This window comes from Symphalangus syndactylus, chromosome 4 (assembly GCF_028878055.3).
Source record: "Symphalangus syndactylus isolate Jambi chromosome 4, NHGRI_mSymSyn1-v2.1_pri, whole genome shotgun sequence".
Taxonomy (NCBI): domain Eukaryota; kingdom Metazoa; phylum Chordata; class Mammalia; order Primates; family Hylobatidae; genus Symphalangus; species Symphalangus syndactylus.
The window spans coordinates 128,838,465-128,865,217 of NC_072426.2; positions in this window are offsets into that span (position 1 = coordinate 128,838,465).

The window sequence follows — 26,753 nt, forward strand, 5'->3', positions numbered from 1 at the left end:
GCTGGGACTACAGGCACCTGCCACCACGCCCCACTAATTTTTTTTTTTTTTTTTTTTTTGAGACAGAGTCTTGCTCCGTCGCCCTGGCTGGAGTGCAGTGGCGCGATCTCTGCTCACTGCAAGCTCCGCCTCCCGGGTTCACGCCATTCTCCTGCCTCAGCCTCTCCGAGTAGCTGGGACTGCAAGCGCCCGCCACCACGCCCGGCTAATTTTTTGTATTTTTGGTAGAGACGGGGTTTCACCATGTTAGCCAGGATGGTCTCGATCTCCAGACCTCGTGATCCACTCGCCTCAGCCTCCTAAAATGCTGAGATTACAGGCGTGAGCCACCGCGCCTGGCCTCAATGTTCTTACATTTTTTATGAAGTAGTATAACAATACGACTATGAGTTCTTACTAAAAAGCCATTAGAAGAATTAAAATAGAATACAAAAATATTTGGTTAGCTAAAAGTGGCAGAAGAGGAAGAACACAGGACTAAAAAACAAATAGGACAAATAGAACACAATAGCAAAACAGTAAACCTAAACCTAACCAATGATTATGTTAAATGCAAATAGAATATACATTACAATTAAAAGGCCAGATTGTCAGACTGTATATAAAGCAAAACCAAATGGTAAGCTTTGTTTAGAAGGAAACAAGCAGCTTAAAAGAAAGGAATGGAAAAATATATGCCATGGAATAGTAAGTATCAGAAAGCTAAAATAGCTCTATTATTATCAGAAAAATCAAGAAGGAAATTTCACAGTGATAATGGGGTAATTTTTGAGGGAGACATATCCATTATAGATGAGTATGCACCTAACAACAGAGCTTCAAAATACAAAAGCAAAATGGTTAAGATGTAGGGAGAAATTGAAAAATCCAAACATGTATTTGAATATCTTACACTCCTTTTTAGTAATGATAGACATTTAGACCAAGAATTCTGTAGGAAATCAGTGCAGGAATAAGATATCTGCAGAATTCTGCTAACTATCTTGGTTTAATGGAAAATAATAAATTGTAATCTATTGAATAAAATAAAAATCTGAATTTATATTATATGCAAATTAAAAAGATAAATAAGAGATAGGATATTTACACAGTCTTAAAATAGCTCCCTACAAATTACTTATTAATTATATAGGGGTAGATAGTAAATTTATGGTTGATGATTCTGGTGGTTGACATCACCTTACTGAAGAGATCAATGTTCACTTCACCGTATCAGGACAAACTGATACCAAGTGCTTGCTGACATGATGCAGTGAAAAGAATACAATGTCATTTTCTGAATCAAATCATAAGGAATCATCAGAAAAAAAACACAGTGGAAATTTTATTTAAAATAGCTGATCTACACTTTTGAAAACTGTCAACATAAAGAAAGCAAAGAAAATCTGTGGAACTATCTTAGAGTAAAGGAGTCTAAAGAGACATGAGCATGACATGCAGTGTGATCCTGGATTGGATCCTAAACTGTGGAAAATAGCTCTGTAAGGCATTATAAGACAATTGATAAATTTGAAATATGATCTGTGGTTTTATACTATTGTTTCTGTGTTTCATTTCCCAATTTGGTTAATTTTTCTCTGATCATATAAAGAGAATATCCATGTTCTTAGGAAATATTGTTAATAATTTCATCTTCTCTCTTTGAACTCCAAACCCCTAAAATAACTGATATTTATACTTTGGTATTTATCATTCCACATATTTTACTGGGTCAGTGCAAAACACATTGGCATACGTTACATTTTTTTTAATAAAAGTGGCACTATACAATACACATCTATTGGAAATTATCTTTTTCTTTTTTACCTTTAAAACATATATTGGGCATCACTTCAGATAAAAAAATCAATACAAATCTTTATTTTTAATCATAGTGTAATATTACATAGGCTGAGTAAACCTTAATTTATTCAAGTGGTGCATTCTTAATGGAATTCAATTTTTTTCTAGAGTTTTGCTATTATAAACAATACTGTAATAAACTTCTTGTGTTCAAGTGATTTTGATTCTTTAGGGGACATTTCCCAAAGTCTACTTTGTTGACATGCATATTTTAAAATTGTCTGTATACACATTTTTAATTTTATAATTAAACTTTGGCAAAAATATGTGTTACAAATAGTGAGTTTTCTGCAATTATTAATTTAATAAAACAATGACAAGAATTAACTTTGTATACTGAACATATTCTAAATATCCCTGGCATCAAAACCCTATAATTAGCTAAATAATATCTAATTTTCCAAAGAGAAAAAGAGAACAAGAATACAGTTGAATGAGAAGTGTTTTGGAAAAAATATTTCTTTATTCACAAATAAATGAATTTTTTTTACTATTTAACCTTTCACTCCAATCACATAGATCAATATTGAATACTAATTTTCTCTAGGTAGATTGTTAAATCTAATTATTTTGGCTTCTACATTGCAAACATGAACATCTGACTGGAATGTCAACTGAAATCATTCGAAAAACTATCATTTTTGTATTTCATTATCAGTTTTCACACTTCTCCATTATGAAATGTTATGGATTAAGTTCTGTCTTCCCTCAAAACTTGTATGCTGACATCCTAACCCCCAAAACTTCAGAATGAGACATTATTTGGACATGAGGTTTTTGCACATGTAAATTATAGTGAGAATGGGGTCATACTGAAGTAGGATGGGCCGCTGACTGTTGTCCATTTTAAAAAAGGAAATTTGGCTAGAAATTCACACAGGCTGAACATCATCTAAAGATGAAGGCAAAGATAGGAGTGATGCTTTTATAAGCCAAGAAATGCCAGAGATTGCCAGCAAATCACCAACCAGAGGCTAAGGCATGGAACAAATTTTCCTACAGAAGGAACAAAACCTTCTGACACCTTGATCTCAGGCTTCCAGCCACCACAACTGTGAGACCATAAATTTCTGTTGTTGAAGCCACCCAGTTTGTGGTACTTTGTTATGGCAGCACTAGCCAATTAAAGCAGGAAGCAAAGAAGAAAAGATGATTTAAGTTGTTTCTCAACATTTGATTCCTAGTGCATATTAGCATTCGGCATACTTAACCTAGAAAATATCAAGTACCATTTTAAACTTTTTCTAATATAATTTAGATGCATCTGCTTTATATTTGCACTTTATCTAGTATCGTCAATTTGGATTGTAGAATCCCAAATAGTTTCACAGAAACTACAGAACTGAGTCTTAAAATAAACGTTTTGGCTATTAAATCACAGATGGTCACCAGAAAGCTTACTGCAATTTTCTACCCTACCGCAAAAAATGAAATTGGTTGTTTTTTCCATGCTGTTATAATTGTGGAAGGGAAATGAGGTAACATGATTTATAAAAATGGTTTTTTATAGGTATTATTTTTTAAGTTGCCTTTAGTATTATTTTTTCTTTCCTTCAGAACATTTACTCTTTTTGTTGTTGTTTGTATTGTTTTTAGATTTTAATAGCATACTGTAAAGGTTTTGGAATGGCTTGTAGCATTTTAGTATATAATAGGTCGCAAAACAGGTTGTCCTCCATCTATTTAACTCAGGATCTTTTTTTGTTTTGTTTTGTTTTTTTGAGATGGAGTCTGGCTCTGTTGCCCAGGCTGGAGTGCAGTAGCGTGATCTCGGCTCACTGCAAGCTCCGTCTCCCGGGTTCATGCCATTCTCCTGCCTCAGCTCCTGATTAGCTGGGACTACAGGCACACACCACCACGCCCAGCTAATTTTTTGTATTTTTAGTAGAGACGGGGTTTCACTGTGTTAGCCAGGATGGTCTCGATCTCCTGACCTCGTGATCTGCCTGCCTCGGCCTCCTAAAGTGCTGGGATTACAGGCATGAGCCATGCGCCCGGCCCACTCAGGATCATTTATATCTATAAGGCTCACATGCGAAAAGGATATGTTTTAGGCAAATGCTTTATAATAAACAACTCTGAGAATTTTCTAGGACCTGAGCTTTCATGAACACTGATGGTGATAATTTGTGATGACTTGGCAGACACAGAGAGAGGAACACGTTCATAACAGGAAGATAAATAATTGAAGAAATGATTTTCGGTTTTTTTTGACATTTCCATAAAGTCAAATCTGAGCTTTATTGCAGTGAGAACTGACATTGTGGGAAAAAAAAAAAGAGCTTTCCTATCCTCATCGATATCTCTTTAAGATAGCAAAGGACAGTAACACAAATGACATCTCCAAATAATTTCTAAACTTCTTGGCATACATTTAATTTTCTTCACTTTCACTAACGAAGTTAATTTTTAAGCTTTCTTCCCTAGTTTATTTTCCAGAAGAGACTTTTCATGAACAATGTGGAAACCAAATTATAGAACTAATATGCAAAACGCAACCTGAATTGATTCATTTCAAACGCAAATGTGTAAATATTTTCTTATTCATTCTCATTTAATTATGAAGTATCGTTTTAATTTAATATTTTGTAGCCTAAAGACTTTAAAGTATATCATATTACTGATTTAACTGTTAGTTAGAAACACTATACTGCACTGTGCTTGAATTTAAGCAGTAGTACCTCATTTTAAGAGTTTTTTAAATAATTGTTTTGCTAGAATAATTTTTCAATGGAAATATATCAGAGGAATATAAAAATTATTCTATGGATTGACTCATAATTATATCTTTCATGTATTTTAAGGTCAATATCTAAAGTAAAACAGGAACCATTTTTAGAACATAAAAAGGCTCAATAATCTATAGTCAAAAATGGCCTTTATAAAAGCATAGAATACTGACTTTTTATGTTTTAACTGTATCAATAACAGCAGCAGCATTATCAAGTCATAGATCATGTTTTTAAACTTGCTGGCCATGTTTTAAACTTTGCTAGTTCTCAAAGAATGTAGTAGAACTTATACTGAAATTATGTTGCACACACTACTTTATATTGGGTGTTAGTAAAACTTTTCATATGATATTGCTCCTCCCATGATGTGAGCAGTTTGCATGAAGATTCATCTTTGCATGCTCCATGAAACTCAGCACCCAGCCTTCCATATGTTAGGCCCTCAGGAAGTACTCACAGAATAGAATCTTTCTCGGATGGAAAGAACTGTGAACAAATTCTAAAGAGATCAGGGTTTTCAGTCTGGTTCTCCCCCTGTGAATTTCCTGTCCTTGTTTTGTTCACAGTACCTCTTTAGTTTGTAACCCCAAAAATCTGAGACAGGTCTCAATCAATTTAGAAAGTTTATTTTGCCAAGGTTAAGGATGTGCCGGTGACACAGCCTCAGGAGGTCATGATGACATGTGCCCAAGGCGGTTGGGTTCAGCTTGCTTTTATACATTTTAGAGAGACATGAGATATCAGTCAATATATGTAAGATGTACATTGGTTCGGTCCTAGGTAGATAAAAGGCAATTCTTTTTGACAAGTCTTTTGCGTTCTCTTGAGTCTCTGATTAGCTTTTCACTGAATACACAATTTACATATGAGAGGAGGATAGAGGAATAGTCATTTACGCCTTAGTCTGGCTTAGTGAATCTGCATTTTTAAGTAAACAATAGGGTAGAGGAAGCAATCAGATATGTATTTGTCTCAGGTGAGCAGAGGGATGACTGTCTGCCCTGCACCTGTGAAGATGAGCTATCAGTTTACATTGCCAGGGTGAAATTCAACAGAACTGGAATTTCTCCCTGAAATTTCTTCAAGGTCTTTACCCTATTCCTTGTGTGCAAATTCCTTGTGGGCAAATCGTCAGGCAGGCATGTAGCTTTCTTTTTTATTTTATTATTTTTATACTTTAAGTTTTAGGGTACATGTGCACAATGTGCAGGTTTGTTACTTATGTATACATGTGCCATGTTGCTGTGCTGCACCCACTAACTCATCATCTTTCTTAGCTATCTTTTTTAGGAATAAAATAGGAGGCAGGTTTGCCTGACGCAGTTCCCAGCTTGACTTTTCCTTTTGGCTTAGAGATTTGGGGGTCCTGAGATTTATTTTCCTTTCACAGGTTCCATAGCTGAAAAAAACAGAAGAGTGTACTAAACAGTTTTAAGCTACTTTCAAGTCTGAAATGTGATTTGTGAGTAGTCCTCTTTTGTACTGCTTCTGGAAGTCTTTTTGTACAGACTGTTTCTTGCAAGCTTTCCTATTGCTTCGAATATGCATATCTTCGAACAGAGGAATGGATTCTGTGTATTTTTTAAAATATTTTATAATTGTCTATTTAGGCTCTCCTGTGGAGAGCTGGTACTAAAAGTGTAAGCTTTTATTCTCAGCCTAGCATTTGTGTAATCTGTAAGTATATATAAATGTCGGTTTCCTTGAAAAACTAATTTGTCAGTTCCTACTTTATTTTTTTAATTAATGAAAGTTTTCTCTAACTTGTTGCCAGGAGAATTTGATATTTCAGACGTCAACTTTTCTGAAAGTAGTTTTGTTCCTTTATCATGGACTTCAGCAGTTGTTTTCAATATTCAAACTGACAGGGAGAAGGATAACAGTTTCAGCTGTGCTCCCACAGCTGGTAATTGAATGCTTCTAGCTGGCCTTGTGATGAGCAGGGCAGCCGATCTCTGCAGCCAAAGGATGCCGAGAGCTGGAAACACAACCACCAGCTTCTCTACATGCTGATGAAAACAATAATGATGCATTCTAGGATGGTGAAGATAGAGACTGCTTTGCAGAAATAGTATGCCTTGAGTACTTTTCATTCCAGTTTTAGTTATAAAATGTGTGTGAAAATTATTGGAACGATTAGTTTGCTATTTAAAAATATGGTCACATTGACTCATACAAAGAATTCTATCTATCTATCTATCTATCTATCTGTCTGTCTGTCTGTCTGTCTGTCTGTCTGTCTGTCTATCTATCTATCTATCTATCTATCTATCTATCTATCTATCTATCAACACTATCTATCTGTCTATCATCTATCTAGAATCTTCATCAGGACCTCTGAATGTAACTGGTTTTCTAGAGATAAGTGGGTCTAATTCCCTTAGTTTTCTACACAAACTGCTTAAACAGAAGTCAGGAAAATTGTCCTTGATTACCTCTGAGAGAAATGGTGCATGAAGGAAGGACAGGTAGAATGAGAAGGAGAGAAAAGGAAGATAGCCAAGAAAGAATGGAGAGATTTAAAACTATTTAAGAATATGTGGTAAGAATGATGGAAGGATGTATTAACTGGTTGTTTCATTAATGTTCAGGCAAAAATTTTATTCCTCATTCTTAAAGAACTGAATAAGATAAACTGCAAGAAACTATCATTTTCTGGAAATTTCCTATATCTTTATGTATAAATGTCTTATAACATTCTTAAGTTTTTTTTCATCTGCATGATGTTTGCAATTGTGCCTCTTAACAAATGCACCTATAGCAAAGTAACAGCAATTCTGACACAGCTCAAAATAAAGATTTGTTATTATTTCAGCAAGCAAAGTAGATATCCATCATAAGATTTTTGGTAATTTAGGACTGAATGATTTACTTTAGAACTGTGTTTAACTCCCCTCCCGCCCCAACAAAAGAACATTTTAATGGCATTATATTGCTTTCAATAAACTTTTTGGAGGTAAGGAAAAGATATCCTTAATCTCTGCCCTCAGAAAGTGAGCTCACTGACCTAGACTGCTGGATATTAAAGAAGGCTGAATGTACGTATCAAACAAATCTGGTCAGAGAGAAAAATCCAGTGTGATTTGGGATTACTCAATTACAAAGGATTGGGTGTCATTGTAGGTTTTGAAAGAGGGATCATGATTATTCCATTAACCCTAACCATTACCTTTGGAAAAGCGTATCAAGGCAAAGAAAAGAATAAGCAGAAGCTTCAGTTTGTTGTTTCAGAATTGTTGACTTTAAAAGAACACAAATACATTAAACAAACAAACAAACATGGAACCAAAGAAAACTTTCAATATACCCTTAAGACATCTGTCACAGGGTATTCGTATTATGATCTGGTACTTATTCCCATAGTGATTTTCATTTTTAGGTTAAAATTTAAATGAGTATCATCCCCTACCCTTAGTTTATTCTTTTTTTTTCTTTTTTTTTTTTGAGACGGAGTCTCACTCTGTCACCAGGCTGGAGTGCAGTGATGCGACCTCGGCTCACTGCAAGCTCTGCCTCCATGGTTCACACCATTCTCCTGCCTCAGCCTTCCAAGTAGCTGGGACTACAGGTGCCCACCACCACGCCACGTGGATTTCATGTTAAATCCACTCATATAGATAAGGCATCCCTATTTCCTTTCATCACTCCCTATAAGGGAATTTTCCAAGTTGTCACTGTCTGCATCCAGAGAACAGCTCATTGAGCAAGTAGGACTCTCAGTAATAGAACTGCCATGTATTTTAAACCTATGAATTTATTAATAAAACCTACAATAGCATTTTCTTTTCAAAGATCTTCATTACAATAATTTATTTTAAGCCCCAAATTAAATATCTCTAGTTATTTGTCACAAGCCTCACTCTTAGACTGCTTTTTCCCTTTGTGACTTTTTTGTGGCCTAAATTTAGAGCTGTATGTTCCTCCATGCGTTTCTCTCTAATTTCATCTATTTTGTTTTAGTCTATCATTTCAAGCTGTTTGTTTAGTGATGGCAAATCTGCAATTTACTTCCTACAACGTTTTAAAGTAAAAATTGCAAACCTTCCTGTGAATTAGCAGTAGGAGATCATTATCCTTGATTTCTTTGGCCCTTTATAGAGATTAGCGCACTGTTGGTAACAGCAAGTGTCAGGAAACATGAAAAAATATGATTTAATTATTGAAACTGTTTGGATAAAAATGAAAAGTTCCCTGTACAATGTCATAATTGAATCCATTGATGTCCATAAATGTAATAAGAATTTTTCAATTTTGAAGTCTTTTTCACTTTTATGAGATTTTAGAAGAATTATTATTTCTCATTATTTTTATGAGTCTTGCTGCTCTGATGCCAAAAATTGAATTGTATACTGTAGAATCATGGATGGCTCTGCTGGATTCTGACTCATGCCCTAAATTAAGAAATGGCTCTGAATGTTGTCTCAAGGGTAAGTTTTGCTTCTGCATTTGAGCTACAAATTAAGAGACAGATTTTGAAAAAGATGCTGGGCCTTGAAGAACATTTTCAAGGACAAAAGGGTAAAAAGACAAGCTGTTGTTGGTAGACCAAAAATGAGATGTAAATGCTAGACTACAAAAAATTTGTCTTTCACAGAGAAAACAACTACAAAGCCACTAAACAACCTTTCGAATTCAGCCAGACTCCAGAAAAACATTGCATATTTTGGTTGTTTGTTTTTTCCATATCTCACTTTCAGCATTAAATATATATATATATATATATATATATATTTTATTGACCTGATTTTAGTCTTGCTAATTAAGGCATCTTACAAAATATCTTGATTTAGGTTCCTCAGCTTTTGTCTGATATTTCAAAAGCTATCGTGTGAGAGCAGAGGTTTTACACAGTGTTACTGGACTCAAGCATTTGTGTTTAAATGCTTTCTTCAAAGCCCGCCAATTGAGACTCTGAGCAGGTTAAGCTCATCCCTGAACTTCAGTTTTCTCTATGTAAGATGGGGTTTTCTGTAGGTATAAAAGAAAATAATACATACAAAACACACAACAAAGTGTCTCTTACATAGCAAGTATTAGCAAATTGCATCCTTCCTTTTTAGATTTAAGCATTCTCCAACACTCTTCTGATATTTTACCTCACTACAGATGAATACAAGAGATTAGTTTTAAAAGACTTGTTGAAAACGGTTAGCAGTGTTACTGTAATACCAGTGAAGACTCAGTCTAGGACCCAGTTATACTCCACTCAATTTTTATTAGTTGCTTGGTTTGCTTTGTTATTGTTGTTTGTTTGTTTGCTTTTGTTTCTTAGTGACATGAAGAAAATTAATCTGACCCCTTTAAAAGTTAGGAGAATTTTTTTATCTGATCCAGAGGTTCATTAATATTGAAATGAATTAGATACTATTTTAAAATAATTGATACAAGAAAAAGGTCTTCTCTCTGCAGGGAGGAAAACAACCGAATCAATGAAAGGGAGCCGTAAAGTGCTGTGCCTAGTGATTGTCGGTATGAGCCAACCACAGATGGGAATCTCTTTGGGTAATAGAAATGACTGACTTCCTGACATCATTTAGTAGAATAAGGAGGAGGAAGAGCTGCCTTCTAGGGTTTTAGACCAGAAGTGCCATTGATTGCCTTCAGAATGATACTCCTAAGAAATGGGTAAGAGTAAGCTAAAAGTTAAATCTTTCTGAGTCTTAATCCAATCAGACTGTAATTGGTGATAGAAGCTATTCAATTGTGACTACATGGGTTCTAGGATTAATTTTCAAGAAACTGCTCTCCTTCTCCTAATGGTTTTCATCACTATAAATGCTTTCTTCTTCCCTAGACTTTCTCTCCATATCCTAGAAATAGAAACAGGCAGCAGTATGTGGGCTCTGACCTCAAACCACACAGGCTTGCCCACTCCAGCTTCCCAGAAGAAAGTACTTGTCTTTGACAAAGAAGTCAGTGAAGATCACTTTAGAATCCCAAACTTTTCTGTTCTGTAACGACGTGACTCGTGCAAGACACAGAAGGACTACACTAGATTACCATGGGCGTGCTCTTAATCATTGCTGAGGTTCTCCATGGAAGAGAAATGATGTCAGTCACCTGCTAGGGAGATTTGAGTCCTTTCTGGGTCCTTTCTCTTCTTCATCATGGTCATCAGTGTGATCTTGCTAAAGTCATCCTTTCTCAACAGAAACCTCTCAGGGGCCAATTTAATAAATTCATTCTCAATTACCAGTAAAGCTCTGGGGTGGAAGATGCATTTATACATCATCAAGTTATTATTAAATTTAAATCATTGAGTTACATGAACAGGCTGAGAATATTTTTCAAGACTAATGGATCTCCCTGTCACCAGACACTCCTGAAAAGTCAGCTCTCCTGAAGTGTTAGGGTCCATCCTACAAATTTACATAAATAGAGGTTGTTTCCTTTGGTCTTTAAAAGACTCCTGTGCTACATCAATTATATAACCTGTTAGGGAATTAAATAGTACCCTATTGGGGAATGAGTCTACTCTGCTCTCTAGCATTTTAGTGTACTGATTTATTTATCATTTTAACCCAAATAAATAGTACTCCTTAACTTTTCTGAGTCATGGGCTCTTTTTTTACTAGAATCTGGTGGAAATTATAGTGTTTTTTCCTTCAGAAAAATGCACATAGATAATTTTGTAATGAATTTCACATTGTCAGTGGACTCTGTCGAGTATATCCATGAGCTTCAAAAGAAACACAGCCTCAGCTATTTCAAAGGCATGAAAAACTTGTGTCTAGGACAAGTAGTTCTGACAAGTTTTTCTCATAGAAAACGAAGGGCTGATGTTCACCCAGACAGTGGTGCTGGCTGTTCACTGTCCACACCCGTTTTAACTGTAGGGCATCCATTCTGATAGTTCTGTGCCTGTGCCTTTCTATTTTTAGGTGTGTTTAATTTTGTCTTTGCATACAGGAAACATGGATGAACATAGCTAGGGAGAGAGTAAAAGGATGAAAGAACAAGGTGCCTACCATGGAGGATGCAAAATAAATTTTTCCCCAAGAACTGTAGTCCCAGGTTAGGCATGCTCTAGCAAAACTTTTTCTCAGAGTTATCCCACTTCTCCTATATGCCAGGAATCTCATTAGGCCTGAAGCATGCAGAAAGGGGCATAATTAGTCTTTGTTCAATAGATCATCTTCTGGAGGTGATGGTGCTTTACTTTAGGTCCATAGACCCCATTTACTGAAACCAAATTGTCACACTTCACACATTTGGGTATCCTTTATTTTTAACTGGAATTGTACTTGACTAGCATTTTTGGAATAATTCTGTTGGCAGCAGTTCTTCTGAGTGAGTACTACAACAAAGTTGTATAAGTCTAACTATTTTAGAATCTACTCTAACCCGAGTGTCAACTCCAACAAGAAAACCCCTAAAAGGAAAGAAAGAGCTGCCAACTATTTGATGGTGTGACAAAGTGTGACTGTTTTTCTGGGCTGTGATTTATTTAAATTTTGCAAGCCCTTATCATCTTGCAGGTTTTAGGCACTTTGGTGGTGATTCAGATAAGGTTAAATGAGTTGCTTCCAAAACACAAGACTGTTGGGTGGATATACGGAAAGACTTAGCACCAGGTTTTCTGATCTTTGAACCAATGCTCTGCCTCAGAGTTATGGGATTCAGGAGGAATTATTTGACCTCTTTGACCTGGTTTCCTCCTGGGAAACATTTTGTTGATGGTGATTTGCTTGCCTCATACAAGGAATCATGGAAAAAACAATGTTAAAAACTTTGAAAGTTCTGTTTGATTCTACACAATGATGCTAATTTCTCTTAAATTAACTTGAGCTTTTTTTTTCTCCATCTGCATAAGTAATTAGCATAGGATAGCTAGACTGAATGTCCAGCTCTCACATTAGGTAGAGAGGTTAAACATGCACCCGTGTGTGTGCACACACACACTCACACACACACTCACACACTTCTGCCTACCATGAAGCTCAACCACAGTCATTTTAAAATTACATTTATTTTATTTTTTACTACATTTTTTGAGAATGTGAAGAGAAAGTCTAAGGGCTTGAACTTCCTTGTATTTCTCAGTAGTAAAACAAGACCCCTGGGAACATGTGTGCCTGTCACAGCTGCACCCCACACCCAATGCTCAGACTTAAAAAAAATGAGAATGGCTTCTTCCATCACCATTTTGACCTTCTTAAATAATACTAATGTTGATTTACAAGCTTTACAATGGCAAAGAGCAACAATGAATATGCTAAAATCTTGCTTTATCTGTATTTATAAATGGTGAGCATGAAAGCAACACAAATAATTAATCTGGTTTCCTATGTTTTGTCTTGGTCACTGGAAAGTCAAAAGTGGATCTTGGCCCAAATTTCTTATCTAGAGGATAGACTTGGAATAGACAATTACTATTTTTTGCTATTGTTCTTTTTTGAGCTAAATGCCTATGCATTGCTAGGAAATGTCAGGCTTTTTGGTCTTTATATGATAATATTTTACTTAAAGACTTTAATTGAAATTAAAGAATATTAAAGTTTTCTTCCCATCTTGGTACTTTACAGGGTCAAAGAATGAAGGAGAAAAGAAAGAAAATGCAAAACAAAAAAAAACTATACAAAGTCTTCACTTAACCTGAATAAACTCAGTGTCATGGCAAATGCCATGTTCTTTCCTGTTTTTTTTTTTTTTTTTGAGACAGAGTCTTGCTCTGTAGCCCAGGCTGGAGTGGAGTGGCGCGATCACAGCTCACTGAAGCCTGGCACTCATGGACTTAAGTGATCCTCCAGTCTCAGCCTCCGGAGTAGCTGGGACTACAGGCACACACCACCATGCCTGGCTAATTTTATTTTTTGTAGAGACAGTCTCACTATGTTGCGCAGACAGTGGATATGTTCTTTTCATATGTCCTTTCTTATTGAACACATAAACCAAATACAAATTTACCAGATTTCATGGACATGTAAATTTGATTTCGCTTTAGCTATGAGCCGTTGATTTCAGGGTACTGTGTTTTTTAGCATTTAGGTTTTACATTATGATTTTATTTTCAGGAATTCATTGATTTACACACTATATCATAAAATACATAGAACCTATGGTCAAATATCAGAATCAGTGTTCTCTGAACTGAGCAACATTGGAGAAAAATCCCAGAGCTTTACATAATGGCTGTATTGCAAATTTACAGTCTCGAAGCTCAGTTGAGCACTTCAGACTGCTTATAATTATGGAGAGTTGGGCAGAATATTTGAAATCTGGACTATCCTAGAATAGCTGGGAAGAAGTTTAAGGTTCAGTGTAGGGTGGGAGGAAGAGACAGCTGTCAAAAATTCTAGCTTGGGTAACTGAGACAGAAGATGCCAGAAGATGAGGTATTTTTAGAGGAAGGATGATGAGTCAATTTGGGACACACTGGATAGGAAGCGCTTGTTGGACATCTAGATAGAGATGACCAGTTGAGAGTTAAATATAAAATGTGAAACTCAGAGAAGCAGTCTAGGCAGCCCTCAGAAAATGAACTTGACTTAAGCCATTTGAGGAAGAAAATGAACACAGTTTAACAGTTGCATTGAGGAGGGCTTCCCTGTGGGCAGAAAATTAGAATGAAAATCATATGTAATTATTCCCTTATCCTGGCCTACCATCAGAGCCACTTACTGCAGTGTGAGGTCTCTTTTAGTCTGGATTCTGAGTGGACAGTGGAACTTCAGAGGAGAGCAGAGTCTGCTCAATTCCTCTTTGGGCAGGAGAAGGCACAGAGTTAGCAGCGACCTGCTACCAAAAGATAGTTTCCTCGCTGTAAGGAAAATTCTGGACAATAATATTAAATGATTGCTCACAGAAAGATGGATTTAAGTGCTCTGAAACAATAACAGCAATGCTTTGGCTTGAAAAAGAGGTAAACTCTTCCAAAATTAGAGAGATACTTTATATAGATCAAAACAGGTAGTGAGAGAAGCTATCACACTGACTGATAGTAATAACTGACATTGGGCATTGCTAGGTCTGGGCACTATGCTCAGTGCTTTATGTATATTAACTCATTTAATTCTCACTAAACCCTGTGGAGTAGCTACTGTTATCATTTTACATATGAGGAAACTGACACCCAGAGATTTTAAATATTTTACCCAGGGTTAAACAACTAGTAAGGGGCAGAGCAAAGACTTGAGTTTAGGCAATCTGGGTTCAGAGATCATGATCTTATAACACACTTCCTGTGTTAATACAAAACAACCCACTTTGGTTTCAACAAACCATATGCAAGGTTCATACCAGTACAATTTGTGCCATAAATAGATCAAATGCTATGAAAAGGCTGATAGATAATAGGAAGCTTTAATATCTCTACTTATTTAATCCAGAGTTTTACTCCCCGTCACCATGGAGAAACTATGCAGTGCTATGAAAGAATGCTCATCAGTGTTTTGTTTTGTGGGTTTTTTTTCCAGCTATCTCCTCTGCAGAACTCTGTGCTAATGATAGAATTTGCATACTAATGATAATTGCAACCAAGAAAGCTGTATTCTCTTTCTACTCGAGGTAATTGAATAAAGAAGTGCTGTGGGGCAATTATTGCAGTTATAGAAAATTCTCTGAAAAATAAGGCCAAAACATATATACTCAAATTCAGTATGATTGCATTTATCAACATTATTTGCTCCTTTTAAATCATAATAATAATAGACAGAATTATTGCTCTTGGTTCTTTGACTGTGTTAACCCAGTCCTCCCAATAGCTTTATTATTTAGGCTTACATTTTTCCATTTTATGGATGAGAAAAAAGAGAAGTTTAACAACATGCCCAATAACACAGGTATGAGCTTTAAAAAGGCTATTAAGAGATTATTTAGATCATAGTTCTATTCTCTTTTTATTCTATCTTTTGATTATTATAAAATTAATTATAAATGCTGCTAGACATACTTTGCTGTTATAATTTTACTACATAATGGAACACTTACTCTACTATTTCAGTGCGCTTTTACTTGATTATGGCAAAATTCTTTGCTAATGACACCTTATTTTCTGACTATTTTCTAATGACACTTTAACATGCATGATTGTGTTGCTGGGTTATTTTTTCCATGGGAGTTTCACTAATTCCATTTACTTGCCAGTCGGTGTACTTCAACATTTTTAATTTATATTAGCATTAGAAATCCATTGAAAACACAAGTCAATACTCAATTCAAAATAAGGTGACTTTAACTTACTTTCTTTAGGTATAAGAAATCCTAAAATCTGAACCACAATAAAAAACTGCAGGATTAGAAACCTAGATTCAGGACAAGACAACCAAAATCATAAAGACTCCTTTACAACTTCATAGTTTGTGCAGTCTTAGCAAATAATATTATTTTCATGATCAGAAAGTGTATTTAAACTTTAATGTAAGATTTTATTTTATTTTGTCTCATTTTTATTGGCCTTACAGACAAGATTATTTTATTCTTTTCTAATTGCTTTAATGTCTTTCTTGTTCTATATTTTCTGTTTTTCTGTTCAGTTATCATGACTGCCTATTTAGAAACAGACTTTTGAAGGTGTGGGTCTTAAAAGTGACTAAGTTCAGAGCATAGCCAGTCCTCATATTTATTGGTAATTGACTTTTTTTTTTTATAGGGTCTCACATGTTGCCCAGGCTATGGTGCAATAGTGAGATCATAGCTCACTGCAGCCCCAAACTCCTGGGCTCAAGGGATCCTTCTGCCTCAGCCTCCTGAGTAGGTGGGACTATAGGCATGTTCCATCATGCCCCGCTAATTTTCCTTTTTTACTTTTTTAGATATAGAGTCTCACTATGCTGGCCAGACTGGTCTCAAACTCCTGGGCTCAAGCAATCCTCCCGCCTGTCTCGATCTCTCAAAATGCTGGAATTACAGGCATAAGCCATCACACCTGGCCAGTAACTGACTCTGAAAGTAATACACAAAGATTGGAAAGTGATCTAAGTTCTGAATTCAAATATTAACACATGCATTTTGCTATTTCTTTGTTTTTTAATTGCAGTAAGAACAAATAACATGAGATCTATCTTCTTATCAAATTTGTAAGTGTATAGTAGAGTAATGTTAACTACAGGCACAATGTTGTACAGCATTTGTTCTACATAAAGTTCTACAGGTATCTGTAGAACTCATTCTTCTTACCTAACTGAAACTATGCCTGTTAAATGGCAAATCCCCGTTTTTCTCTCACCCAGCCTCCAGCAACCACTATCCTACTTTGTTTCTGCCAGTTTTACTATATTAAACTCCATATATAAGTGGAATCACATAGTATTTGTCCTTCTGTGACTAGCTTATTTTACTTAGCATAATGTCCTCAAGGTTCATTCATGCTTTCTTATATAGCAGGATTTCTTTATTATGGTTGGATGATATTCCATTATATGTTTATAAGACATTGTCATTATACATTCATCTCTCAATGAAAATTTTGGTCATTTCCACATTATAGCTATTGTGAACAATCATTCAAAGGAACAGAATAGAGAGCCCAGAAGGAAACTCATCCTTATATGGTCAATGGGGGTTTGGCAAGGGTCCAAGAATACTCAATGGGAAAAGGAGAGTCTCTTTAATTAATGATGTTGGGAAAACTGAATATCCATAGCCAAATAATAAAATTGAATACTCCTCTCACACCATACATAAAAATCAACCCCAAGTAAAAAAAAACTTCAAGACATTTGTCTCAGCAATTATTTCATGGGTATGACACCAGAAGCACAAACAACAAAAGGAAAAATAGACAAGTGTGATTACATAAAACTAAAAAGTTTTGCAAAGCAAAAGAAATAACAGAGTGAAAAGTCAACCTATGAAATGGGAGAAAACAATTATAAACTATATATCTGATAAAAAATTAATTTCCAAAATATGTAAGGAACAACTTAATAGTAAAAAGGCAAGTAAGTCAATTAGAAAGTGGACAAAAGACTTGAATAGACATTTCCCCCAAAATGATGTAAAAATGACTAACAGGTATATGAAAAAGATATTCCCACTAATAGTTAAAAGATATCATCACTCGGCCGGGCACGGTGGCTCATGCCTGTAATCCTAGCACTTTGGGAGGCTGAGGCGGGTGGATCACCAGGTCAGGAGATCAAGACCATCCTGGCTAACATGGTGAAACCCCATCTCTACTAAAAATACAAAAAAATTAGCCAGGTGTGGTGGTGGGCACCTGTAGTCCCAGCTACTTGGGAGACTGAGGCAAGAGAATGGTGTGAACGCGGGAGGCGGAGCTTGCAGTGAGGTGAGGTCACACCACTGCACTCCAGCCTGGGTGACAGAGCAAGACTCTGTCTCAAAAAAAAAAAAAAAAAAAGATATCGTCACTCGACATCATTAGTCATCAGGAAAACACAAATCAAAACCACAATGAGATATTGTTTCATACCTGTTAGAATGGCTATTATATAATTTTGAAAAACTGGTGTTGACCAGGATGTGGAGAAATTGGAAGACTTGTACACTTTTGGTGGGAAAATCAAATGGTGCAGCCACTATGAAAAATAATTTGAAAGTTCCTCAAAAAATTAAACAGAGAACTATCATATAATCCAGCAAATCCCACTTCTGTATGTTTGTACAATTGAATTAAAATCAAGATCTTGAAGAGATATATGCACTCCCATGTTTATTACAGCATTAATCACAATAGCCAAGACATGGATTTGAAAGATATTAATACATCAGAGAATTGTCCAAAAGCAGCTTTGCTCGGTAAAGAAACGAAGGGAGGGGAGTGGGATCTCTGTTTCTCAAGTTACTTCAATTTTAACTATTAGAGTGTTTTGAAATTTCTCCAGTGGAAACATATATTAAACACAAGTATAACAGCCAACAAGTTTGACGGAGAGTTAACCAACTTTAACTCAAAGCATCATTTTTAATTGCCTCCTCTACAGTGTTCTTTCTAGTGAAGTAGATGTTTGGTTATATGGAGAGGTCCTTTAGTGATAAACTTTTACAATAAACATGAGTAATCTATGTAATCAAATAACTGTTGAAGAGTCAGGCTTCAAATTTCATAATATTACGAAAGTAAATGTTGATGTCCAAAATTGTACTGAGGTTTTGTTCAATATGAGAGAACTTATAATGTAATGGACATAATTATTGGTCCTGTCTAGATGATCTGAGGAAACAAGATGGAGACTGCCACACCAGTAGGATTCTAAGGAAATTAACTCAATCTTGGCAGAGAGTTCTAGTTGTCTCTTCAGCATTCATGAGCCCTCACTGTCCTCCTTAAGAAGAGAAATCAATTTTTAACTGAGCTGCTTGTCAGCTTGTGGTCATATGACTATGTTCTGGCCAACAAGATACAAATGGACATGTATGAGATTTCTGGAAAACTGTTTATAGAGTCTACTTCTAGAAGGAACACATTTTAAATTTTCTTAGCTTTCATCTTCTACTTGATCTGCAACTCAGATATGAGAGCTCAAGTTTCAGCAGCCATCCTGGTCCATGAGGAAATTTTGAGGGTAAGAACTATGTGGTAAGATGGAGGGGAAGAATAATTGGCACTAACCTACTAGCTCTGAACAACCTATTTCCAGACTTACTGTGTAATGTGACATTTTTACCTAGATGGCACTGTTTGTGATTTAAATACTTTATTACTTTCCACTCTCTTTACTTAGAAAGTTCTAAAACACAGACAAATGAAAATGTGATACAAATGATAAAACAATACAATTGGCACAGAAGCAAATTCTTAGATTTAATTGTCTACCCTTTAGATTTATGTCATCCAACTGTCTGCTTAATTATGAAAGAATAAATAAGTATAAATGGTAAACACAAATATATATGCAGTGCTTAAACATATTTTTGAATATGTTTAAAATAGTTTATAAGGAATAGTTTATCATTTGACTTTTTATAAGGAGTTTTTCATAGAAAGTTTTAAGAATTAATTATAAATGAAAGTAGAAAAATCCTGTAATTACTTCAGGAATTTCATGCTTTATAATGATGGTGTGACACTCAAATGATTTTGAACATGTCTTCAAAATTAAAAGAATATTTTGTGAAAACTTATAAGTGGTCACAAATACTCATTCTTTGAAGTCGATTTGACTTGAGAACCAGCCTTCAGTCACAGATCAAAGAGGAATGTTACTGAAGAAATCAGAGAAGTTTGGTCACAAAAGTATGCACCTGCATGTCTTGTAAAAGAGCTCTGAAACTGCCATGAGAAAAATAAGCATTTTTTGAAATTAATGTCTGGCTTCCAAGGTGAGTCTTGTGAAGGAATATTCATTTGGTTGTATAATTTACAAACACAGTGTAATTTCCAGATGCAGTTTAGTAAGTTTCACTTTTTTAAAAAACAGGCTTTTGTAATGCAACTTTCTTCCTCCTGTCCCATTGCAATGTCTTTATTTATAGCTTCTCACACCTCCAAGATTTTCCCACATTTAGTGTTCAGTGTATCCAAGTTACTGGCCAAGGACAGCAACTACAGAAGAGCTGTCAGCATCGCAAACTTATAAGGACTTCGAAATGTCACTGCTTAGTAGACCCCTGCTCTCTCCACTTGTTCTCTCTCAGAATCAATCTGACTCAGGATCCAAGATTTCTGAGATAGCCACCAAGGAATCATTCTGCCTAGATTCCTGGTTCTTTTTGTTCTCTCCAAAATTAACTTGCTCCATGGGGTCATATATCATCTTTGGTCCCTATGCCTAAGTTTTACAACTTTCTACTTGCCCCTCTGGATCTTTGACTTCTGTGAATAAAGATTCCGTTGTCCCCTTATATTCATGGCAGTGCCCTCATGAAGCCTGAGTTGTTCCCATAGCCAAGAGATACACAGATCATGTAATTCAAAATCCTAACCACATTTATTCTCCTGGAAATATGACTGAGTCCCTTGTTTCAACTGTCTCTGTCTGTCCCATGATGGTTTGAGGTAAAAAGAGTTTGTTTCCTCCTGTCTATACTATCTTCTCACTGATAGTTGTTCACGTCAAAAGGTCTGTGGCTTTCTTTAGAAACAAAATAAAATCCAAATTTCTTAACAAACTCCACATAACCCTACATGAAGTGGTCCTCGTGTTACCAAAACATGTCTGGTCTAGTTCCTGCTGCTCACTGCACAGAAAGCCAATCACTGAGATGATAAGTACTACCAAGGAAGAAGGCTTTAATTGGGTGCTGCAGCCCAGGAGACGGGAGATCAGTCTCTAATCCATCTCCTGACCCACCAAAAGTAGGAGTTTAGACTGCAGGGAAGAAATGTAACAATGTGTAAGAAAGCAGGAACTAGGAAGGGGCAAGGAAGCAGTCATGATGAATGAGGGGTCGGCAACTCATTGTCTGGACATGGTGATCTGGTGAGTCTCAGTTCTTTGATACTTCTTGAGATTCCTGGGAACCCTTTCCTGAGGAAGGAATTCAGATAAAATAAATATAACTTTTAAGCTTAAGAGCAGAAGGGTCAATTTCTATGTTTATCAGAAAAAAAAAAACTATTCTATGGGACTACTGGATGGGTTTCACTTGCTTATCACTTAAAGCTTAAGTTCCTCCATCCTCCCTGTTAGTCCCTAAACTCCAGGCATTCTGGCCTTCTTTTCTGCTGCAACACACACCAAGCTTGTTCATAATCTTCAGATTCTGTACTCACTGTGCCTTCTGTTGGAAATGTTTGATTTTCAGATCTTCTCTTAGCTGCCTCTTCTTAGCATTCAGATTCCAATTCTCACCTTCTCTAACCATCGTTAGTGAAGTGGTTACCGATCCTGCCCTCTCATTTTTCATCTTCTTTCTTCACATAAACCAGAGGCAGCCGGACACTTTAAAATGTTTTTTCCCAAGTTTTTATGGCCAGCTCCTCTGTTAGAATTTGTCTGTAAATGATAACACCAGCTTTTTTTCTTCCTCCTGTTTCTGGATTTGTCTTGATTTTTAAATTCTTTCTTGGCTTTGTAAGTTAAGCTCCTGAGCTTAACTGTCTTGATCTTGAAATTTGGACAACTTCCTTGAATTCTGAACTACATAGCTTTATAAACATTGCATGGGTTTGTTTATTTGGTTGGTGTGAGCAATCAGTCTATACCACAGCTCTTTTAAGTAAGCACTAGGCCTCTTTCCACTTATCCCACTCTGAGCACCACCACGTAACCCCACAATTACGAAGCAAGATTTGACAAAGCCTTAGGTTGCTTCTAACAACCTTCTTACTAAATGCAAGAAATTTCTGTCACTTCCTGGTAAGTAGATATCCAGCTTCTTCATGAATAACTCTGATAACATGGAGTCCACTATTTCACTAGACAGGTCATGTCAACTACATAAAACTCTAAGACTCCTTAGAGACTTCTTTCTTATATTTATCTTAAAATGTTTCCTGGAAACCTCTACAGAATAGTGCGAATTTTACATTCTAGATGACACAAAATAATTCTTTACCATGGGCTAGCTACATGACCTGGTTAAGAGTGGTCACAATCTAGGCACGGATTTGAGGAGCTATGGGATAAACCTAGCTATCAAAACCAAAAAACTATGGCAAGACCACTGATAACACAGTGTGGCAATCAAGTGATCAAGAAGCCACATGCTTCTTTCTTCACCATGCCTACTAATACCATTTATTTTCCACTGAGAATCCAGGAATAAATAACACCTCTACCTCTGAAAGGAGAGAGTTTTCCAAGAATTGTTGAAGGGTAAAGGGGAAACATAAAGCTTTAAGTCTTTCTAAAGATAATTTGTGATATCCTCAAAACCTGCTATGTTGTGCAAACAAATCCCAGTTTAATTTCTGTGTTTTCTAGAGAGCTTTACAGACTTGTGCCTCAGTTGTCTCTGATCAATGTTCCCCAACAAGTTTCCAAACAATTATTTTCTTTTCCTGGCTGAGTTCTCACAATATAGCTCTTGAATATCTCTGCTTCGGAAAAACTGAACATCTGTAGCTCTCCTCCCTATTCCATTACCATGACATTTATTGAGTGCTAAAATGTACAAGATTATATTTGTCTCTGTGGTGTTAGGGCCCATACGCTGGTAGTCTTTATCCTTTTTCTTCTTTGAAGGTGTCCCTCCTTCACAGGGCTCACTGAAATACAGGACAGGTCTTGGCAGTTTGTGTGCATGACTATTTTTATCTCAGAGGGAGGGATTGTGGGATACAATTTATATACAAGAGATAAATTATAGACACACAGTCTCTGGTTACGCACTTAGCTTAAGCAGGTTTACATATGTTAAAGAGTATCTTCTAGGCTTGTTCTCCCTCTAACTCCAATCATTGATTCCTCAATTTCATTTTCTTGCTAGTTCACTGGGACATTTCACCTGGTAGGACAAGACTCAATTTTTCTTTTAGTACCCTTTAAGTCCTGGAACAAAGTTCTCTCAGGGGGCTTGCAATCCAGATTTCAGAGGGAAACTGCTTTCCATTGTCATCTAAACAGCTGGCAAGGACATAGTCTTGTGATCTTTCCACTTACAAATTTACTACTAGTTTTCCCTTTGTTTAAGAAATAACAATCTGATCATCATTCTTTATCACCTACATCTAGATTCAGTCATCATATTCTGAAAATCCTCCATCTCCTATCTTATATCCATTCTTCTTTTTGCCTTTCTTAACTGCAAAACAGTTAATTTCTTAGGACAGAAATTTTGCCTTGGTATTTTTGAATTCCTGTGCATAGAACAGAAAGTGAATGAATGCCCTGCTTGTTCTGCATCTGTACCTTCTAGCATTAGCATCTTCTTCCAAAATTACCTTAGGAATCCTTTAAGCCTCATCTTTGAGGAAACCATTTGCATTCATAGCAAGGTACATGCATGCATATCTTTATTATTAATTATTATTATTATTATTTTGAGACTAAGTCTCGCTCTGTCGCCCAGACTGGAGTGCAGTGGTGTGATCTCAGCTCACTGCAACCTCTGCCTCCCAGGTTCAAGTGATTCTCCTGCCTCAGCCTCCCGAGTAGCTGGGATTACAGGCCTGCACCACTGTGCCCGGCTAATTTTTGTATTTTCAGTAGAGACGGTGTTTCACCATGTTGACCAGGCTGGTCTCAAACTCCTGACCTCAGGTGATCTGCCTGCCTCAGCCTCCCAAAGGGCTGGGATTACAGGTGTAAGCCACTGTGCCTGGCTACATGCATGCATATCAATAGTCAATCGACTATTGTTTTGTCTGGTTTGATGTGGTTCACTTACACCAAGACATCTGTATCTCAATTATGATGCAGATCATTTGGATCCAGCCTAACGGAATGTCCTCCCCTTCCTTCTCTTTCTCCTATATCAACTATATATTTTAACATGCATACAATCCCAAAGTCAAAAACATTAAAACAAACTAGGAAAAAAAAATTAAGTAATGTTTCCCTTCAAGAGTCTAAAGAACTAGAACAGTTTCTAGGTAACCCACAACAGATTAGCCCCAGGATATCTGAACAAAAATCTTTATATTACAGGAACTAAAAATCAGTGGTTGAGTTTATTATATACCAAAGGTCTGCATCTTGTCACTTGAGACAATTCACAAGGAGAATAGAAATTTGAAAGAATAAATCTGACTAAGCCAGAAGCATTTTCCACCAGGTGTCAACACGTTTCCCATCTGCTGGGAATGAGGAAAGCTTTGTATCTGCTCCATCTCTGTACTCTTCCCTTCTTCAGACACCAGGGCAAAAACTTAACATTGTCTCTAAAGCAATTTTTATTTTGACAGCTTTAGCATTTCATCATTATGCCTTTGTTTCAATGGAAAAACTTCTCCCACGCTCTTCACTGAAGATGACTTTCTTACTAAGTCAAAGCTTTTGCCTCTTCTTACATAACAAATGTGTACACAACCCACCTGCTTCTGGGTTACTTTCCATCTGTTCATCAAGACAAACCCTATTACATATGAAAACAACTTGTTTCCTTTTTATGGACATTATGTCTCCATGTAAATTAAATTTGTAATCAAGTTGGGTCTTCTTTTTAGACAACAAAAATATTTCAGGAACTTCATGACAATTGATTTACAGAATATCCTGGTTAGCCAGGATATTTGTCTTATGTATAGTGAAATATTTTTTATAGACAACAGATAATTTCAATTTTAAACTAATCACTTGGACGGTACATTCAGTGAAAAAGGCAGTCTCTTCCTTAAGTGGAAGCCAAGTGGAGTTGCAAGTCATACGAACCTTAGGAAGTCAGAGCAACTGAGACATTGGGGATCATCTAGTGTGTTCCCAGCTTTGGACCTCTTTGAGAATTTGAAAAGAAAGCTATAACATATACCTCCTCTGGGAAAGTATACATGCACTCAGAATGTTCATAATATATCAGGGTTCTTTTGTTCCTCTGGGCCAAAAACCATAACCCAAGTAAGGAACACTTGATTTAGTCCAACTCTTTCATTTAGATAACAAACCGAATCTCATAGAAGCCAACTGATTAACTTAAGATCATAATTTAAGCCTACAAATTATATTACCTATTAACAGAACGATTTTTTTCTTACCATAATAGACTATGTTTTGTTGTCTTTCAAGTGTATTTGAATTTATTTCTGCTTATTTTATTGATGAATAAATTATAATGACATTAAACTCAATCACTTATTTTATAGGTAAGGAAACCATATCCCCAGAGGTTAACTGGTCTAAAAATCAATTTCCTAGGGAGAAATATTCAAAATATTTCCAAATTTATTTTATTATCTGGCCATTCATGTTTCAATGATCTTGGAACTTGAACAGGTGTGTACTATAATTATCACATTTGTAATTTTATTTTATCATCAAGAATTTAAAGAGACAATAAAGCTGCCAAATTGATTTCTCCAAAGGCAGCATTGACTTTTCTCTGAAGTTGTGTATTTTATTTTTTACTATTGGATTACATAAAATATTAGAGGAAAAAAAGCATTTCGAAAAATACTAAAAGAAAAATGGGGTTGTTAAGAATTAGAATGGACCCAGCCTTTTTCTGTTTCCTTCAGCACATAGTCTAATTCCTATCTTTCTAACTTGAGATTGTTGAGTGATTTAAAACCATGTTAATCATTTTAATGTTCTCAGTTGTAGGGGAAAATGAAATAGCTAAATTTATGCTAAAAATAAACCTTGCAGATTTGCTGGATTGCACGACGTTTGAGTATAAACAACTGTCGTCCCTCTTGGAAAGCTAATCCTGCCCGGTTTTGACTTTCCTAAGGGAGTGTTCTAACAGGCTTTTAAAGCTGCATGTTGAATAATTGTTTCCACAACTAGCACAGATTGGTTTTCTCAAAAGAAAAAATGAAAATGAAAGTTTCATCCAATTAAAATAGGACTATTAATAGCATACTGTGTGGGAAAGGAAAAGCCTGCTCTTCAAAGGCCTGTACAGTTCATGACAGAAACATACATTTCCACAGCAACTGAAAGAGTTGGGTGAAAGTTTAAGATTTTATGAAGAAATAGAAAAACAAATGATTTCACTTTCTTTAGTTGGCACAAGTGAGAGTATTAACATCCCTGCCAGAGAGGAGTAGGTGCCTTCACATTGGCTCCACCAACTTCACCGTGCATGGAAGATGGTTCAGCAGAGAAAGCCCCAAGTTCACTTGGCCTTTGGGTTATTTATACCCTACCATCAATAGGAGGCAAGGTTAGCACCGTATCATAGGGTATCAACCTTAAGAATGCTCTTAACTCTGTTCCCTAATCTGGCAGATCATCCTTTCATTAAATAATTCCACATTTTTTGAAGGAAAACACTTTAAAATTTTGGATTGTTAGACAATCTAGTCATTTATTATATTTTATCCCAAATCAAGAAAAATACATTTGTGAATTTATATTCAAACTTTAAGACTTGGGATTTCAATGAATGGCTGTTGATGCCATCATGAGTAAGGGTATTTCTATTCCAGCAGCCCACTTTCCATGCAATTTGATGCCAAAGACCAAGGGTCCAAGAAGGACAGATACACCAATATGAATTCAAACACTGGGCTAAGTGAAGAAATCTGTAAACAGCTTTTCTCACATGTAACCCCATAACCACCTGCATATTATATGATTCCATTTTATAAAATTAAAAATCAACAAAATTAATCTAGAATATTAGAAGTTAAAACACCATTTACTTTTGGGGAATAGTGGAGTATGAGGAAGCTTACGGCATGCTGACAACATTCCTATGTTTGATCTAAATGGTGATTTACATGGATTTGAT